Source organism: Theobroma cacao, chromosome 7 (genome assembly GCF_053813885.1).
Source record: "Theobroma cacao isolate CCN51 chromosome 7, ASM5381388v1, whole genome shotgun sequence".
Lineage (NCBI taxonomy): Eukaryota > Viridiplantae > Streptophyta > Magnoliopsida > Malvales > Malvaceae > Theobroma > Theobroma cacao.
Window position 1 is genome coordinate 14,334,389 of NC_142645.1, and position 6,059 is coordinate 14,340,447.

The window sequence follows — 6,059 nt, forward strand, 5'->3', positions numbered from 1 at the left end:
GAGTGGTATAATTTTCTATGTAGAGGCAGACCAATAGATGCAGCATTGTTGACTTGGAGTGAGTTCAGTACAGCCTTTCTAGATCAATTTTTATCACTCAGTGTACACAATGCACGAGCTAGGGAGTTTGAGACTTTGGTAAAGACCTCGAGTATGATGGTGTCCGAATACGATATCAAATTCATGCAGCTGGCTCGGTATGCTCCCTACCTCATTTCTACTGAAGAGATGAAGATTCAGAGGTTTGTGGATGGGTTAGTGGAGCCCTTGTTTAGAGCTGTGGCATCCCGAGATTTTAATACCTACTCCGCAGTGGTAGATTGTACTCAACTGATTGAGATGAAGACCACTAAGAGTAGGGCTGCGAGGGATAGAGCAAAGAGGGCTAAGACAGAGGGTTATCAAAGTCATAAAGATTTCAGTAGTGGTATTTCGTTTTCTAGCCGTCAGGGTCCACAGAGGGACTCACGATTACCCTAGCAGGGGAGTGACTCACTTAGTGCTAGTATTGCAGCGGGACAAAGAACCTTCAGTGTTGGAAGGCAGCAAGATTCGAGGCAAGGAAGTCAACTTATCCGTCCTTGCCATACTTGTGGGGGATGACATAGAGGAACTCCGTGCTATGGGAGTTTGTTTTTTATGTGGTCAACCTGGGCATATTAGAAGGAATTGTCCGATGGCTCATCAATCGCAAGGTTCTACTCGCAGCTCCACCCAGCCAGCTTCATCTGCTCTTTCAGTTGCCGCCTCATCTGATAGGGAAGCTAGTGGATCCAGAGGTAGAGGTGCTGGTACTTCCTCTCAAGGCAGGCCATTTGGATCCGGAAGTCAGAGTTCTATCGGTAGGGGCCAAGCAAGGATGTTTGCTTTAACACAGCAGGAGGCCCAAACATCCAATGCAGTGGTCTCAAGTATTCTTTCAATTTATAATATGAATGCTCGGCTACTATTTGATCCTAGTGCTACCCACTTTTTTATCTCTCCATGTTTTGCATCTCGTTTGGGTAGAGATCGTGTTAGGAGAGAGGAACAATTAGTGGTGTCTACTCCTTGAAATGAGGTATTTGTGGTTGAATGAGAATATGAGTCCTATGTAATGCGAGTAAAGGACAAAGACACTTCGGTGAATCTAGTGGTGTTAGACACCTTAGACTTTGATGTGATCTTGGGGATGAATTGGTTATCACCCTGCCATGCTAGTGTGGACTGCTATCACAATTGGTTAGATTTGATTTTCCTAGTGAATCATCATTTAGTATTCAGGGGGATAGAAGCAATGCTCCAACCAATTTGATATCGGTCATGTCTACCAGAAGGTTATTACGACAGCGTTGTATAGGTTACTTGGTTGTGGTAAGGGATACTCAGGCGAAGGTTGGAGATATAAGTTAAATGTCAGTGGTGAAGGAGTTCATGGATGTATTTCTCGAGGAGCTAACAGGTTTACCTCTCGAGTGAGAGATTGAATTTTGTATGGATTTGGTTCCCGACACTAGACCTATATCTATACCCCCATATAGAATGGCACCTGCAGAGCTTAAAGAGCTTCAGGATCAGTTAGAAGATTTGTTGGATAAAGTCTTCATCCGCCATAGCGTATCCCCATGGGGAGCACCGGTGCTATTTGTGAAGAAGAAAGATGGGTCACTTAGGCTGTGCATTGACTATCGATAGCTTAATAAAGTGATAGTGAAGAATAAGTATCCTCTTCCAAGAATAGATGATTTATTTGATCAACTACAAGAAGCACAGTGTTTCTCTAAGATAGATTTGCGATCTGGGTACCATCAATTGAGGATCCGAAATGAAGATGTACCAAATACTGCATTTCGAACAAGGTATGGGCACTATGAGTTCTTGGTGATGTCATTTGGGCTCACGAATGCTCCTGTGACCTTTATGGATTTGATGAATTGAGTGTTCAAGCCCTATTTGGATAAGTTTGTGGTGGTGTTTATTGATGAAATCTTGATCTACTCGATGCTCCCATCTCGTGCTCCCTTTTTTTAATTAATAACAAATTAATTAAAAAATTAATAAAAATTATATAACAATAAATTTAAAATTAATAAAGGGTAAAATTATCATTTAAATTTTGCCACATCATCAAACTAATGGTTGACTAACGGTTGGACCTATGTGTTCAACGAAAGATTTTTTTTTTTGGATAGAGTGTCAATTTCGAAAACTAATGGACCTCGGTTGGAATTTCAATTAAAACTTAGAGGGCTGAGGGTATATTACCCTAAAAAATATATAAAAATATAGTTTAGTAAAGCTTAAGAAATATATATGTAAAGAAACATTTTATTTTATTCTTTCTAAACTTAGCTTAATATGTATAAAGTGATATGAAATGATTTTAAGGTTAATTATAATAATACAAAAATATAAACATAAAAATAATATAAAAATATAAAATGACAAACTTTTTAACCATTTCATATCATTATTACTCATGCATAAATATTCATGTCATGCATTTAAATATTGTTGTGCAACAAATGATGACTCTGATGATGGGACTCTCTCGGGAGGCTTGTAAGGATAAGGCTCTCGAGAAACTCTCTAGGTGAAAGAGCAATCTTGGATTTTACTAGAAAGATGGGAGGATTCAGGTTTCACTTTCACAAAAGGTCATCATTTGTATTAAATAAACCAAAATTTGCATCATGATATATTATATGTTTTGAAACAAATGATGTTTCTAATGACAGACCTCCCTAAGAAGTTTGTAAGGATCAACTTGCCCGAGAAATTTTCTAGGTGAGGATTCGTTCTCGAATTTTACTAGAAAGATGGAGGGATCAGTGAAACATTTTTAATAAAAAACTTTGATTCATATTTACTAATTGGTAATGTGCATCATACCATGCAACACTTATTCTTTGCACAATTGTTAACCTCGATGATGAAATTTCTTCGTAAAGCTTATGTCACGACCCGGAACCTCTCTCGGGCCCATGACAACCGCCGTGACGTTCCAATTGACACTCATTACCCGAAATGCCAATCAGAACCCCACAAGACTTAGATATCAGTTTCTTGCCTTTTCTGTGAGCAATTGTTTTTAAACATTCCATTTTAAACAATTTTCAGTAGTTTTCTGCTCAAGTAAATCAAAAGACAAAAATATTTTAAAAGGATTTATAGATAAATATCACTATTTAAAATATTAATTAAAATATAGCATTTTTTTATATAAAACAATATTTATAGAAACACGTGTAAGAAATCTTTTGTAACGTGTAAGTAAAATAAATTCACACATAAAAAAATTTACAAAGTTATAATGTACAATAATAGTTACAATGACAAGTGGCCCAAAATACACCCAGTATTGGTGCTAAAAACCTACTGTCTATGTGGTAGAGATGTCAACTGGAATCCTCGACAAAATATGGTATCTACAAGCTACCACAGACTTGAAATGTTTGGAAAGGAGGTGGGTGAGATTTTGCAATCTCAATAAGTAAACAGACATTATCATAAATATCTAAAGGCGAGTAATAAGGAGGCAAGTTTAAATAACAAATCACAAACCATTTCATAATGTTTTCAATTTATTTCTTAAACCATAAAATATTTGTAATTTACCAAAACAGTTGTTAAGGCTTATGTCTTTTATAAAAGAAAACAAGGCTCAAGCCAAAACTAATCCTCGGGGATACCTTGGCCAAGGCATCTAACCGAGCCCACCAAGGTTGTTATAACATTTACATGTGAAACACATTTTTATTTTTAAAACAAGTCGTTCCTTGACGTTGGCCGAGTTACACATTCACGTGGGGGTTCGACGTGAAGTGAGCTCTAATACTACCCCGGGAGTTACCCTCATCGCCTCTACAACCGGAGTAACTATATAACAGGGTTTACCGTGCCCCTCTAATAGGCAGTCCATGGAAACCCGTCACTGCAGTGACTAACCCACCAATTTTTATAAAATTTCGACAGTATAACGTGGCTTTTATTTATTTATCCAGCCTACATAGTAAAACCAGCTTACATAAATTTCCCAATACACTTACAAAATATAGCCACATATACTCATATCTCATAAGCCATTCATAGGAAAATATATAATTTTCAAGGTAGTTAACAGCCTCCAATTACTCAATTTCATAATCAACACAATATATCTTTATTTGTCACATTTATTTGTAAAACATCAAAAATCCCGTTTTAATCTCGTTTTCATTTCATAAAATACATAAAGAGCATTTAAAAATAAACTCTAGATAATTTACAATAATAATAAGTTTACTACCATTTGTACAAACTAAAAGCTTTCTAGGTGCCCCAATAACTACTTGTCGGGTACGATTTCCTTGCCTTTATCGGAAAGCTCTCCTCCTAGACACATTGCAAAAATTTACTCAATTCATCACATTAATGCTAAATCACTATATATTTGACTTAAATCCTATACTAATGCATGGTATGAAATGCAATAGCCAAAAACGGCTTAAACGCGGTATTAACTTATTTTTGGTACTTTACCCGATAAATTGCTAACGCGCTCCATTTTAGCTCTAAATTGTCCCATTCTCTCTCCAACATTTCTAACCATTAATCATCAGCCAATATTCCTCTAAAATCACCAAAATCAGCTCACTCTCTTCTTTGGAAAATTCGGCCAAAAATGTGACATTAACTCGGTTAATTTTCCACTTTGTTTTTCTATCACATTTAACCATTTTTCATTATTTTCTCTTCATTTATCTTAGAATAAAAATCAGATTATCATCATTGTACCTCATTGCAGATTCAGCCAAGGGTGGGTATTGTGAAAATTTAATGCTTTCTTGCCCAATTTAATTTCTAAACACATTTAACTAACTAAAACTACCAATTTAACTAAAAATCAAAACCTAAAAATTTCAATTTCTCTCCCCTAGAATTTCGTCTAGCCCTTGATATCACTTTTTGATCTCTCTCCTCAAGCATGCTAAATGGAAACAAAGGCATAAGAAAGGTAGAAATCAAGCTAAAGTCGAAAAATCTTACCGTTAGACCCGTAAACGGGCGAAAAACGGGAATTCCCCTTTGAATTTTCTTGTTTCTCTTTGGTTTTTCTTTTTTTCTTCCTTTCCTCTATTTTCTCTCTTGTTCTCCCTTATGGCTGACCAGCACTTAAAATGGGGTTTAAATGGGCTGACTTTTCATTAAAATAATATTATATCATTTTAAAAAATGCCACATGTCACTTTCCCATTGACCCATTTTTAAAATTTCATCCATTTGTTTCCAAATTTTCACCATACACTTGTCCCACATATCCATAGCTTAGATAAAATTCTCAGACTTATCCAAAGTCTCGGTGGAGTAATTTTTGAAATTTACACTTTTACCCCCGTAAAAGTGAAAAATTACATTTTTACCCAAAAAACTGAAAAATTGCCCGTAGACATATTTTTCATCCCTTATACTCATACCAATCTCCAATTTGTCAAATTTGATCTAAATTCTCTCAAAATCTCAAATTTTATCCGCGGATGGCAAAATTACGATTTTACCCTTACACTCCAGAAATCACCAGAATTAAACTTTTTCACTTCTTATCATTAAATTATACTGCAAATAGTTAATCTTGGTCAAAAATTTCACTCCATTATCAAATTATTATCTTAAGTGGCAAAATGACGATTTTACCCCTAAACATCAAAATTTTTAATTTTACCCCTAATGAGCCCTCGAACTCCGAACAATCATTTTTAGTCATTCCTTGACTATAAAATATTAAATTTCATCCTACGATTCCTATTTGAACTAGTTCAAGGTTAAATCAACTCAAGTGTACTGTTAGGTACAATACCGGGTTTCGTCTATTCTTAAGTGCTTTCTTAGTATAATAGCATGCTACTCAGTGCATGTATATCATGACATGTGTTTATAAGGTCAGGTTTTACAGCTTATAAGTATAAGTCTTCTTGAGAAATTCTGTAGGTGAGAAGATATTATTAGATTTTATCAAAATGATGGGGAGATTCAAGAAATGGCTTTGATAAAAGGTTGTCAATTATAATAATTAATTATGAATTTGCACTTCATTGACATGC